Here is a 13,929-nt window from a genome sequence, read left to right on the forward strand (position 1 = left end):
TCTTCAGTGAACTTTTGGACTTCTTTTTCCATTTGGCCAATTCTGCTTTTGAAGGCATTCTTCTCCTCATTGGCTTTTTGGACCTCTTCTGCCATTTGGATTAGGCTATTTTTTAAGGCATTATTTTCTTCAGTGGTTTTTTTTGGGTCTCCTTTAGCAAGCTGTTGACTAGTTTTTCATGATTTTCTTGCATCACTCTCATTTCTCTTCCCAGTTTTTCCTCTACTTCTCTTACTTGCTTCTCAAAATCCTTTTTGAGCTCTTCCATGGCCTGGAATTGATTCATATTTTTCTTGGAAGCTTTGGATGTGGGGAGCTTTGACTTTGTTGTCTTCTTCTGGTTGTATGTTTTGATCTTCTTTGTCACCAAAGAAAGATTCCATGGTCTGCCTTTTTTTGTGCTGTTTGCCCATGATCTCAGCCAATTACTTGAGTTTTAAACTCTTTGTTAAGGTAAGGGTCTACTTCCAGTGTGGAGAATGTACTGTCTCAAGCTTCAGGGATTTTGTGTAGCTGTTTTCAGAGATACTTCTAGGGACCTGTAAGTTTTCAGTTCTTCCAAGATGGTATGATCAAGGGTGAGGTGTTTACTCCTTTCTTGGCCTCTGCTCTGGTCTATGAGTGACCACAAGCACTCTTTTCTGCCTTGGAACTGTGAGGAGGATTCCTCTGCACCAAGACACAAGCTCCACCATGCCAACACTTCTCCTTGCCCCAGGATCACCACCCAGGACTGTGACCCAGATCCAAGCACAGGCAAAGCAAGAGATTCCTGCCTCAGCACCAGCAAAGAGATTCCCCCTCAGTCTGTTGGCCAGAAGCTCTGAAAGCAGCTGCTGCCCAGGGGCTGTGCCAGGACTGGGGGGACTGAGCTTCTCTTTTACCACAGTCACAGACTTTTCCTACTGACCTTCTAAGTTGTCTTTGGTGTTTGTGGGTTGAGAAATCTGGAAACCACCACAGCTGCCTGTGATTCAGTCTTCTGAGGCCTGCTCTAGATTCGTCTGGTCTTTGTGTACACGACCACAATAAACTGCATTTCTCTCCCAGCCTGATCAATAGACCTTTCCCATCAACCATCCAGAGGACCCTACCAACTGTGATTCTATGACTTAGCTTCAAAACAGATGTTCTTCACCTTTTTTCAATCAAGGACCCTTTTTGGCAGTCTAGTGAAGTCTATAGACTCCTCAGAATAATTATTATAAGTGCATAAAATAGATAGGATCACAAAGGAAAACAATTCTATTTGTAACCAGGGGCTCAGAACCTATTTGCCTAAGATTCTCCTTATTAGTGGAGATTGATTATTCAATATCCTGAGGCTATGTGACAGGAAAAATTGACCAGAACTTGAGAGAGGAGAGATCTTAGTCTTCTAGCCTCTCAATTTGAGAGAAAAGATTCTCTTTAGGGAGAGGTCCCTAAAGGGAGAGAAAGACTCTGGGAAGAAGCTAACAGGTAGAGGAGCCAATACCTCAATCATGTCCCTATCCTGAGTTTACCACACCAGAAGCTTTGGGGAATTTCCCCTTGGGTGAGATCTGGGAGTCTCTTACTTGAGTTAAGATACCTTGCTCCCAGAAAGTTCATTCATTCTGGGTATTGTCTGGTGTATTATCATCTGTGTAGCTTCTCTGATTTCTGTTTCCTATCAGCTTGGATAAATGGGTCTATTTTCTACTCACTATGTATGGTCTTTGTGTAACTGGCATTTGGTAGGGAAGAAGTCAAGTCTTAGGGCATTCTTTCTTCAGTAAAAGATAGTGATCAGGAGCATAACTTGAACTTTAAAGTTATTTCCCCTAGAATAGAGAACATGTGGTAGGGCAGAGAGATATAATTCTAGCCCAATACCCCCTTTCTCTGAGGAGAGCAGAGTGCCAGCCTCCAGCAGCAGTCTCTTGTTTTCCCTCATGGTAGGCAATCAAAGTTTTCCTTGAAGAAGGATCTGCAGAGAGAACTCTAGAAATATCCATGCTTCTCTGTGAGCTTCTTCTAGGCAGATCCGCATGACCACATGTAATCTATTTGAACAACACGGCATACACACATCTTACATGTTGAAATATAGTTATAAATTTTTGTGGGGTTTATGGATCCCAGATTAAGAACCCCTAGGGACCTTGCTCTAAGGCCAGGTGTAAGCATGCTATGAGCCACACCCCAGAGAGACATTTGTGATTCACTATGTCATGAAACACCAAATTAGAGACAAAGAAAGAAAGGTGGGTCAAGAAGTTCACAAAATATAGGTTCCTTGAAAGAAAGGATTGTTTCATTCTTTGTACTTTGATCCTCAGCCTCTTGTACATGACTTTGAATGAAAAAAAAGTAGGTATAGGAAAACAAGAGAGTTTTCCTATGGGGGTCAAATCATTAATCTCATAGACGGAAACATCAGCCCATTCTCTGAGAAGGTGAGACAATAGAGACCACAGATAAAGTAGTCTAGCCAAGGCAGGGATGGGAATGGCAAGCAACTTCTATGGGAACCTCAGGAAGGCAGCAGGAGCTTGACAAGTCCTTCCTCTTCCTTCACCAAATTTCTCCTCTAATCCTGGAGATACACATAACAGGAGGGACAGAGTAAGCTTACAGTTAAATGCTGAAGATTCCAACTACTGGGGGGTGGAGCCAAGATGGTGGAGTAAAAGCAGTGACTTGCTTGAGCTCTCCCCAAACCCCTCCAAATACCTATTAAAAAAATGGCTGTAAACAAATTCAAGTGGCAGAATCTACAAAAAGACAGAGTGAAACAAATTTCCAGCCCAAGATAACCTGGATGGTTGATGTGAAAGGTATATCGCACCAGGCTGGGAGAGGAACACAGTTTGGCTTAGGTATACAGGCTGCAGCAAACCTGGAGCAGGCCTCAGAGGACTGAATTGAGGGCAGCTGTGGTGGTTTCCAGACTTCTTAACCCATGAATACCAAAGATAACTTAGAAGATCAGTGGGAAGAGTCTGTTTCTGTGGTGGTGAGAGAGGAGCAAGGTGGGGTCCCAGCCCCATTCCCTGAGCTTGGCCCCAGGGTGGTGGCTGTTTCCTGAGCTTCCAGCCCACAGACTGAGGGGGAATCCAGTGGCTGATCAAAGGGGGATTGCAGGGATCTCTCTGCTGGTGCAGGATTCTCTTGCTGCCCATGCCTGGATCTGGGTCACAGTTCTGAGTGGCAGTCCTGGGGCAAGAAGGAGTGCTGGTGTCATGGAGCTTGTAGTAGCTATAAAGAGGAAATCCTCCTCACAGTTTCAAGACAGAAAAGAGTGCTCATAGACCAGAGCACAGGCCAAGAAAGGAGTAAACACCTTGCCCTTGAGCATAACACCTTGGAAGAACTGAAAATTTACAGCTCCCTAGAAGTATCTCTGAAAACAGCTGCACAAAACCCCTGAAGCTTGGGACAATACATTCTCCACACTGGAAACAGACTCCTACCTGTGGGAGGCTGAGTCCTTATGGAAAATCTCTAAGTCCTTATAGACTTTAGGGGTCAGTATGTATAGAGGCTTGCCTTGGGATAAACACTCCCATGACTCTTGCCCTAGTTCTGTTTGTTATGGTTTGTTGATTCTAAGTTCTTACTCATGCCCAGCCTTGAGACTAGGTGCCTGACTCGGGTAGACAATACTAAGAACTGGGCAGGAAAACAAGAGATATGAAATTTGGCATTGAAACTACTTTCTCACGAGATAATGAGGATCTTTAGCTGCTTAGATTGTTTATGTTATCAATTAGCACTTGTAGATAATTTATCATGGTACAAAGCTGTTTTCTATATAATCTTGTAACCTCTGAAAATAAACCAGTCTCAGACTCGCCTAGCCCGACTTTTCTTTCTCCAGTTGCCCTTCCCCTTTTTTCTTCACCACTCTGTCACACATCAAGCCGGCTGCTGGCAGTTGGCTCGCAATCCTTGGATGGGAAAGTTTTAGACCCTGAGGGAGTAGAAGAAGTTAAGAGAGACACAGCGGCACCTTACCAAATTGGAGCTCCACTACAACTACGGGAAGAGGTAAGGGGATTTAGTCATGTTGAAAGAAATACAACACTAGGCTTATTCGGGGATTTCTCTGCTTCCTTTAAAATGAGTCAGATTCAATTTTAAAATAGAGAGCAACACCTTCAAGCTTTCTTTCCTCTCATTTGGTTAAAGTATGTTCTCCCTGGAGAAAATTCATTCTCCAAGATCTTAAGGAAGATTTTGCCTGTTTTTTCATAACATCTGAAAACCATGAAAAGAAAAAATAAAAATAAAAATGAATATTATTTGATTTGTACAAGGAATTTCTAGCAAACCCCTCTGAGCTTTTGGATTTTCCCTGTCATATTTTTTTCTGTATTTGTTCTGTGTTTGTCTGTGTGGTATGATTGATGTGTCCACATGTGTAATCTGATAACCTTTGCAATTAAGTAGCAAGAATAGCATTTCAGGGAATGCCGTTTTCTTTCTCCCTTTCTCCCTCCCTAATGCCAGCCACCTCACAGGAGCGGGTGGATGGGAGGGAGAAGGAGAGAAAAATACTTTATTATAAGACTGGTAAAAGACAAGAAAGTTTAAGCATGCATGAATGAGAGAAGTAAGGGTAGAAAGAAAAGCATAATCTGTTTGCATGAACAGTGTGAAAAGAGAGTTTGGGAGTAAAAGATTTGGGAACTTTTAAAGAACTGCTGGAAAATTTTTTTTCTCTCACTTTACATTCTAAGCTCTGGCAAAGTTTTTGAGTGTGAAGTGAGAGATAAGAAAGATAAGTTGTTGGAAAATTTTTTCTTCCCCTCAGCTTTGGCCAGGTTGTGGCACCCAACTTGGCTGGTGCTGGGGTGCGGGAGAAAGAAAGAGATAGAGGAAAGGAGTGTGAATTTTTTCTCCTCAGATTAAAAAGAAAGTTTTTATGTATTGGAACACAACAAAAAGATACTTTAGTTCATTCTAATTGGTAATGTGTTTGTTTCAAGTTTTAAAAATCTAGTATTTTTTCCAGTTAGTAAACTTTTGTATTCTTATGTCAAGCAGTTTTTCATAATTTGGATGTTATTAAAATGTGAAATAAAAGAAACTGAAGGATAGTGGGATAATTTTGTAAAACCAGTTAAATTATTTTATCAAGCCCTGCTAATCTTGTCTTATAATGTTTTATGACTGTCAATTAGAAAATCAGGTATTTCCCTCTTTACCTGTAATTAAAAAACTTATAGTTTTAACTTATAGTTAAAACAATTTGACTATCACTTATGAAAATTACCAGATTGTTAATTAAGTTATTTGGAGTTGCTGTTTTAATGTTAAAACCTAGAATTTTTAATTACTTATGAGTGAAAAGGAGGGACACAAGACAATTCCCTTTATTTTGTAAGCTTGCCAAAGACTCCTAGCAACCATCTGTTTGGGCAAGGTCATTCTGCCCTGAGAAAAGAACTTGTCTGCATTATAGAGTTCCTAAACAATTAATTTGGCTTACTGAGAAGTTGCAACTTTATGTACAATAGATAGAAATGATTTCTAATAATTGGCTTTCATGCCAGGACAAGTTTAAATTTGAGAAAAAAGGATGTTAAGTGAAATCTCTTATATATGTGAGTCCTACTAAATCTTTATTACTTATTACAACTCCATGAGAATAAAATTAATTGTATCTGGCTTTAAGGTGTGATTAGTGAAATTTGCTGTTTGAGGTAAGAGACTCTTAGGACTATAACTAATTTTATTTTGAGTTTGAATTTGGGTATAGTTGTCTCCATTAAATCAGTATTTGAAATTTCCCTATTGTGTTCCTTTAAGAAGGGATGTTTCCCACCACGTGCCAAAATTTTGTTCATAAAGCTATACAACCAATAGGAAAAAATTTCCCAACACAAAAATAATACACTACCTGGACGGCATATTTTGTAGCTGTTCCACTAAAAATGAACTCACACATTTATTACCTCAACTTTAATTAGTTTTACAGGAATATGGGCTTATTATAGCCCCAGTAAAAGTTCAAGAAATATCTCCATTTTCCTACCTAGGTCATATTGTCACTGAAACAACAGTGAAGCGACAAAAAGTACACTTGCGCCTTAATTCTTTAAAAACACTTAATGATTTTCAAAAACTCTTAGGGGATATTAATTGGCTTTGACTAGCACTCCAAATTACTACAGAACAATTGGCTAATCTCTTTTTTACACTTAGAGGAGATCCTGATCTAAATTCCCCTAGGACATTAACTCCTGAAGCAAAAAAGGAACTTCAATTAGTCGAACAGAAAATTTCTGAAACTCAACTTACCTGTATTTCTTTAAAAAGAGGTATGCTATTCTTAGTACTCCAGTGTCCTTTACAGGAGTTTTATTTCAATCTTCTGGAGTCTTAGAATGGATTCACCTCCCTCATCAATCCCCCAATTTTATAACTCCTTATCCTACAATGGTAGCTTATCTAATAATAAAACTTCATAAAAGATATCTTCAACTTACAGGAAATTACTTTCAGTTATTCATCAACCTTATAATGAAAAACAAATAGACACTCTTGTTTCCTCTTCAGAGGATTGGCAAATTGCTATTACTATTTTTTCTGATCGTATTGATGATCACTTACCATCTCTCAAGATATTAACCTTTTTTATTAATTGTTCATGGGTATTTCCAAAGATTTTTAGATCTAACCCCTTTCCTTCAGCATTGACTGCGTTCACTGATGGGTCAAGTACAGATATGGAAGGATATTATATCTTGCCAACTCAAACACCTTACTGTTCTGCACAAAAGGCTGAATTAGCAGCTCTTATATTATTACTTCAGGATTTTACTGAGCCTATTAGTGTTGTTTCTGATAGCAAATACTCTGTCTATGTCTCTCAAAATATAGAGACTACAAAGTTAAAATATATACTAATGCACACTTATATACTCCTTTTCAATGACTTCAAACCTTACTTCATCCATGTTATCACCCCATCTATATTACCAACATAAGAGCACATTTTAATTTGTCCAGACCTCTTACTGAAAGTAATACCATATTGATTCTCAACTACAATTCTATCCAACACTTTTAACCCCTACCATACAAGTTACTAATTCTCATTCCCAGTTTCACCAAAATGCTAACACTTAACTTTTTATTAAGCTTTTATTGAGCCTTTTATTAACTATACTGTACCAATGCAGCAACCTTAATTGTAGGAAGGATAATATTTTGTGACTATTTTTGAATACATCAACTCCTGCAGTATTAGAAACATAGTATAAAAAATATTTTTTTTAAAAAAAGGCTGTTTCAAATGTATCACTTTTATTAGCCCTCTTTCTTTTGCCATTAATCCCAGAGGCTTTTCTCCCAAACATATTTAGCAAATGAATATAACTCATGTGCCTTCTTTAGAAAAGCTTTCTTATATTCATGTTATAGTTGATATTTTTTCTTCTTTTATTTTTGCCACTTTACAAACAAGTGGAACGATTAAACATGTAATCAATCATATTTTACAAGCCTTCATGGTTATGGGTGTACCTAAACAAATTAAAAACAGACAATGCTTCACCAAAACATTTCTTTCTGTCATGCTTTTTATAACATTTCTCTGATCACAGGCATTCTATATAATTAAAAACAAAGATATTATAACTATTCTTCTTAAACAAAAAAGGGGGTATCTGGACTACCACCCCTCATTGACAATTGGTTATTAATTTTTGACAATTGGCTGTTAATTTTTTAAAATAAAGATGGGTACACTCCAGCCAAAAACATCTTGAGAATAATAAACATCCAGAGGCCTGGATCCATTACTAATGAGGGGATGAGGGTATGCTTGTATTTTTTCAGAAAACTTTGATAAACCTGTCTGGATACTGGAGAAAAATGTCAGAGCAGGTACCACAATTCACAGCTCAAACGCAAAGTATGAGGATTCGGGGAAAGCACAGAAGGAGCTGATCTACAGCGATAAGTCACCTTCCCACATGGGGTCAAGTGAAACCTCCCTCTCATCAAGAGATGGAAGACTCTTGAACTTGTATTTTTAGCAATAGTAGCTTTACTTTCTGCTCGAGTATGTAATGTACAGAGTGCTCAGCACTGGACTTATTTTCCTTTTCCACCCTGGTTGCAACCCATCACACATACGGACAAATTGGGACTATATAGATACTAATAATACCTGTATATTTGAAAGCCAAGAGTACGCCTTCCTCCAGGAGAGAGCAAATGCTACAATTACCCTCAGATCTCTAGCATTTAGGACACCTATATGTTTTACAAAAAGTTAGCAACAATACTGAACCCTGTCTTTTTCTTGTTACATCATTTTTTAATACCAGTTTATCTAATGGATATGTAAATTTTATTCAATCTAATACTACTTTTGAATAGAATGTTACTTGTGCCAATTGTACTCTCAAACAATGTACTGATAATAATGACTATATTGTACTTTTGGTAGAACAATCATCATTTGCTATTTTCCCTACTAACATCTCACATGAATAGTTCCAGAACTCTGGTGAACATGTTCTTTAGATTATTGCTTCCTCCCTAAGTCAATCAAAACAATTTATTGGTCTCCTTATTACTGATTTAATCGTTGTTGCTTCTCTTATTGTATCTACTACTGTTCCATTTATTGTGCTACAATCTGAAATTCAAACTGCACACTTTGTAAATGACTTAGCAAAAAAGTACAAAGTACAAAGTAAATGACTTAGCAGAAAAATATAGGCTTAGCACTTAAAGCATAAGAAGCTATTGATAGAGATATATTGTATAAAGTCAATTTATTAGAGCAATCAGTATTATATTTAGGAGATGAGTTAGAAACCTTGAAAATAAGGTTGCTTTTGCGATGTGATTACAGATATTCATATATTTGTGTTACTCCACTACCCTATAATGCTTCAGATCCTAATATCTCGTGGGTTAAGATAGGTGCTCACCTATTGGGAGCCGGGCAAATTCTAATATTACCTTCAATATTAATGCTCTTCATGATATTACTTCCAACATTGAAAATAGTCCCTGTCTTGGGATTGACACCAATAAAAAAGCAAATATTATCCTGTCTACATTACACCAACTTTCATCCTTTTCAAGTATATCCTTGCTTTTGCATATGTTCCCCTATGGCATTGGCCTAATTTGTTTTTGTTTTTGTTTCCCATTATTTTTAAGATTCATGAATGCTACCATCAAACCAATAATGAGTCAATTGCACAAACTTAAATTAACAAATAAAAAGGGGGGAAATGTGGGAGGCTGAGTCCTTATGGAAAATCTCTAAGTCCTTATAGACTTTAGGGGTCAGTATGTATAGAGGCTTGCCTTGGGATAAATGCTCCCATGACTCTTGCCCTAGTTCTGTTTGTTGTGGTTTGTTGATTCTAAGTTCTTACTCATGCCCAGCCTTGAGACTAGGTGGCTGACTCAGGTAGACAATACTAAGAACTGGGCAGGAAAACAATAGATATGAAATTTGGCATTAAAACTACTTTCTCATGAGTTAATGAGGATCTTTAGCTGCTTAGATTGTTTATGTTATCAATTAACACTTGTAGATAATTTATCATGGTACAAAGCTGTTTTCTATATAATCTTGTAACCTCTGAAAATAAACCAGTCTTATGAGCATCAGTCTCAGACTCGCCTAGCCCGAGTTTTCTTTCTCCAGTTCCCCTTCCCCTTTTTTCTTCACCTCTCTGTCACACATCAGGCAGGCTGCTGGCACCTACCCTAACAAAGAGTTTAAAACTCAAGTAATTGGCCAGGATCACGAGCAAGCACTGCAAAAAGAGTCATACTATATTATCTTACTTTGGTGACAAAGAAGATCAAAACACACAACCAGAAGAAGACAAAGAAGCCAAAGCTCCTACATTCAAAGCCTCTAAGAAAAATATGAATTGGTCCCAGGGCATGGAAGAGCTCAAAAAGGATTTTGAGAAGCAAGTAAGAGAAGTAGAGGAAAAACTGAGAGTGATTCTAAAGGAGACCCCTAAAATACTGAAGAAAATAACACCTTAAAAAATAGCCTAACCCAAATGGCAAAAGAGGTCCAAAAAGCCAATGAGGAGAAGAATGCCCTAAAAAGCAAAATTCACAAATGGAAAAGGAAGTCCAAAAGCTTTCTGAAGAAAATATTTCCTTAAAAATTAGAATGGAGCAATTGGAAGCTAGTGACAATTTGAGAAATCAAGGCACTGTAATACTAATCCAAAAGAATGAAAAAATAGAAGAGAATGTGAACTATCTCACTGGAAAAACAACTGACCTGGAAAATAGATCCAGGAGAGAGAACTTAAAAATTATTGGACTATCTGAAAGCCATCATCAAAAAAAAAAGAGCCTAGACATCATCTTTGCCCTGATATTTTAGAACCAGAGGGCAAAATAGAAATTGAAAGAATCCACTGATCACCTCCTGAAAGAGATCCCCAAAGGAAAACTCCTAGGAATATTGTAGCCAAATTCCAGAATTCTCAGGTCAAGGAGAAAATATTGCAGGCAGCCAGAAAGAAACAATTTAAGTATTATGGAAACACAATCAAGATAGCAAGATTTAGCAGCTTCTACATTAAGGTTCTAGAGGGCAAGTAGTATGATATTTCAGAGGGCAAAGGAGATAGGATTACAGCCAAGAATCACCTACCCACCAAAACTGAGTTTAATCCTTCAGGGTAAAAAAATGGCTATTCAATGAAATAGGGGACTTTCAAGCATTCCTGAGGAAAAGATCAGAGCAGAATATAAAATTTGACTTTTAAATACAAGACTCGAATGAAACGTGGAAGAGGTAAACAGGAAAGAGAAATCATAAGAGATTTATTAAGGTTGAACTGTTTACATTCCTGCAGGAAAGATGATATTTGTAACTCATGAGTCCTTTGTCAGTATTAGGGTAGTGGGAGGGGAAAAATTATATGTATATATGTATGTATGTATAGATACATAGATAGATAGATAGATAGATAGATAGATAGATAGATAGATAGATAGATAGATATTTAAAGGGCACAGGGTGAGTTGAAGATGAAGGAGTGATATCTGGAAAATAAAATTAAGGGGTGAGAGAGGATTATAACGGGAGAAGGAGAAAGAGAGAAGTAGAATGGGGTAAGTTATCTCACATGAAACAGACAAGAAAAGGCTTTTACAGTGGATGGGAAATGGGGGAAGGTGAGAGGGAATGAGTGAATCTTATTCTCATAGGATTTGGCTTAAGGAGGGAATAACATACACAATGGGGTATGGAAATCTATCTTACCCTACAGGAAAATAAGGTGGGAAGGGGACAGGAGAGCAGGGGGTTGATAGAAGGGAGGGCAGATTGAGGGAGGAGATAATCAAAAGCAAACACTTCCGAGGAGGGTCAGGGTCAAAAGAGATGATAGAATAAATGTGGGGGGAGGTAGGATAGGATGAAGGGAAATATACTTAGTTTTTCATCAGACATCATTCAAGATAGACAAAAGATGAAGAATATCCCCAAAAGATCAATCAAGCCCAGACCAATTTTATAGGAAAGGAAACTGAGACATAGAGAATGTCACCCAATCTGTCAGTAGTGCACAGTTAGAATTCATACTCCCAACTTCCTCAATCCTTCTAGAGCAAATCTACTGCTTATGTTTAAAAAACAAAAACAAAAACACCACACACATACAGGCACACACACAACAAGCACCTCTACATATGTGAAGGATCAGGTGCAAAGGCTAGTAAAGATGATTCTAAAGCATTTCTAAAATGCAACATATCCTTGATGATTCAAAATAATGAGGTCATTTTGATGGTAGGAAATTTGAATTATTGCATACTTTTTAATTAAATTTTATTTAATCTAATTAAATTTTAGAAATTTCAGTTATTCATAGCACAAATTAGTGACTAACAACAAAGCATAACCAGAGTATTGTTACCAAATAGATATGCCTGTTTAAGAAGTAAGATAGAGATGGTACAAAACTAATCTGTATGCAATGTTCCTAGATAGTTTTTTAATGTTAATTGGCTTAGTTCATTCTAAAGCTCTTTAAAAGCTTTCATTCATTTCATCATAATATTGGTTAATATGGCTAGAATTTAATTCCATCAGTAGTCTTAGGCCTGTTAAATAGAAAACAAGGTCACTTGTGAAGACATCGTACACTTTAATTTGCTAATTGACCTTTGTATTTTCCCTACAAGAATGCAAAGAATACAAGAATCATCAAAGCTCTTCATTAAAGCACAACATTTTTCTGTTCCTTTAATTATATTTAGGCTTTTATTACATGAGCAATATGAAGTGGGTAATTGAAACATGTAGAAAATATAAGCCAGAAAAGTGCTTTCTCCAGAAGCATATTAATAATGGAGGTTAAAGTGATCTTTCTAGATTGTTATTCATATAACTACCCTAATTCTTCACTTCCCTTTGAATGTGTATAGTTATCTTGTCAAATTCAGGCAGTTTCAAATAATAAAATATCTCCTTATTTGTAATATTGGTTGAATCTGATAAGGACAGAAAATAGAAAAGGTGATTTAAGTATTGGTTTAAAGAGCCTGATCAGAAGAAGGTTAACATTGACTTTATTCATTTTTATGGCAGAAAGAAAGAAAGAAGCCACATTATTGACATCTGCCACTGATACTAAACTGTGAGATACTAAGAACAGAACAAAAAGGAAAAATAAAATAGATTTATGGGCCAAACATAGAAGGATAAGATTACACTGATCAATGCAAACCAAAAAACCCATGGGAGAACATCCTAATTTGCTGTTTTCTTATCACCCATGGTAACTGCTTTTTTTTTAAGTCAGACTTACCAAATGGTAGAAGAGCTATGATGATCTGCAGCCCCAAAGCAGAAGTCATCTTCCTAAGAGATCTCATTTCCACATTTTTTTCTCTCCTTTCTTCCCCCTACTGTCTTTTTTCAGCCTACTAGAAACCATGCTGTACCTAAATATAGATAGGTCTTTCCTTTCCACATCTTCTCTAGTTTGGATTATACCACGCCATCATTACTGATGAATTCTTTTGTTCCTCTTCTCTCCTCTCTTCTTATTTTTTGGGGTTTTTTTGCTTGTTTTGTTTTGTTTTGTTTTGTTTTGTTTTGTTTTTTTGCCTATAGGCAGCCTCAAATGGAACATATCCTGTGTGTAATTTATCTGGGGTGATGGTTGACAGAGTAGACTTCCTGGGTAGTACTTTTTATTCATAAATTCATTTTCCATTTCAGACATGAAAATACAAAATATTTAACCCAGAAAAACATTAAAGATAGATTGTGTACTTACTCCCAGCACAGGCTTAGCCACAAAATAAAGTTTTAGAATTTTCAGAACTTTTTTTTTATATTTTAAGTAGGTGGACTGATCTGTTCACATGATTGGCTTTTTTTATGTGAACAGTTTTCTTTCCTTTATTTTTATGACTTTCAACAAATAACACTGAAGTATTCAATAGACAGAATACTAAGGGCCTACTCTATGTGAAGCACAATGTTAGTCCCTTCTCTCAAAGAGATTACATTCTTCTGTTGTCTCAAAGCTACTTAGTAATACTCATGAGCAATAATTGAGACAATTTGGGTACAATTAATATGACAGTGAATATCTAGGCAGAAAACAATTAATACACCTAAAGCATAGAGAGAACCAGAGTAACTAGTATGTCTTCTCATCCTAAGCAGCAAAACATGGAAGGGAACCAGGAAGGAAGATCCTACCATGAGTTGGCTGAACTATGGGTTTCTGTTACAATTTGTTGGGTTTCATTCATAATTCATTGGAGCTCAAAAATATTCGTAACAATTTTACCTGATCTACTAATGTGAGAACAACAGGACTGATTAATAAAAGCACAGACTCCTTTATGAGCAGCAGCGAGAGTACCCAACACCAAACAGTTTTGCATAACTGTTTCTACTAAAGTGTTAGCTTCTACTTGGAGGGAGTAGAA

At 37.0% G+C, this 13,929-nt stretch overlaps 1 long non-coding RNA gene across 1 annotated transcript; it reads left to right on the forward strand.

The window, feature by feature from the left end:
- The first annotated feature begins 3,649 nt into the window (after positions 1 to 3,649).
- On the forward strand, positions 3,650 to 9,618 carry LOC144454513 (uncharacterized). Its single transcript, XR_013482954.1, has 2 exons — positions 3,650 to 4,014; positions 7,813 to 9,618. It is a non-coding gene; the product is annotated as an uncharacterized LOC144454513 (long non-coding RNA).
- Positions 9,619 to 13,929: the final 4,311 nt, after the last annotated feature.

This window comes from Phascolarctos cinereus, unplaced genomic scaffold (genome assembly GCF_003287225.1).
Source record: "Phascolarctos cinereus isolate Bilbo 61053 unplaced genomic scaffold, phaCin_HiC Scaffold_726;HRSCAF=1367, whole genome shotgun sequence".
NCBI lineage: Eukaryota > Metazoa > Chordata > Mammalia > Diprotodontia > Phascolarctidae > Phascolarctos > Phascolarctos cinereus.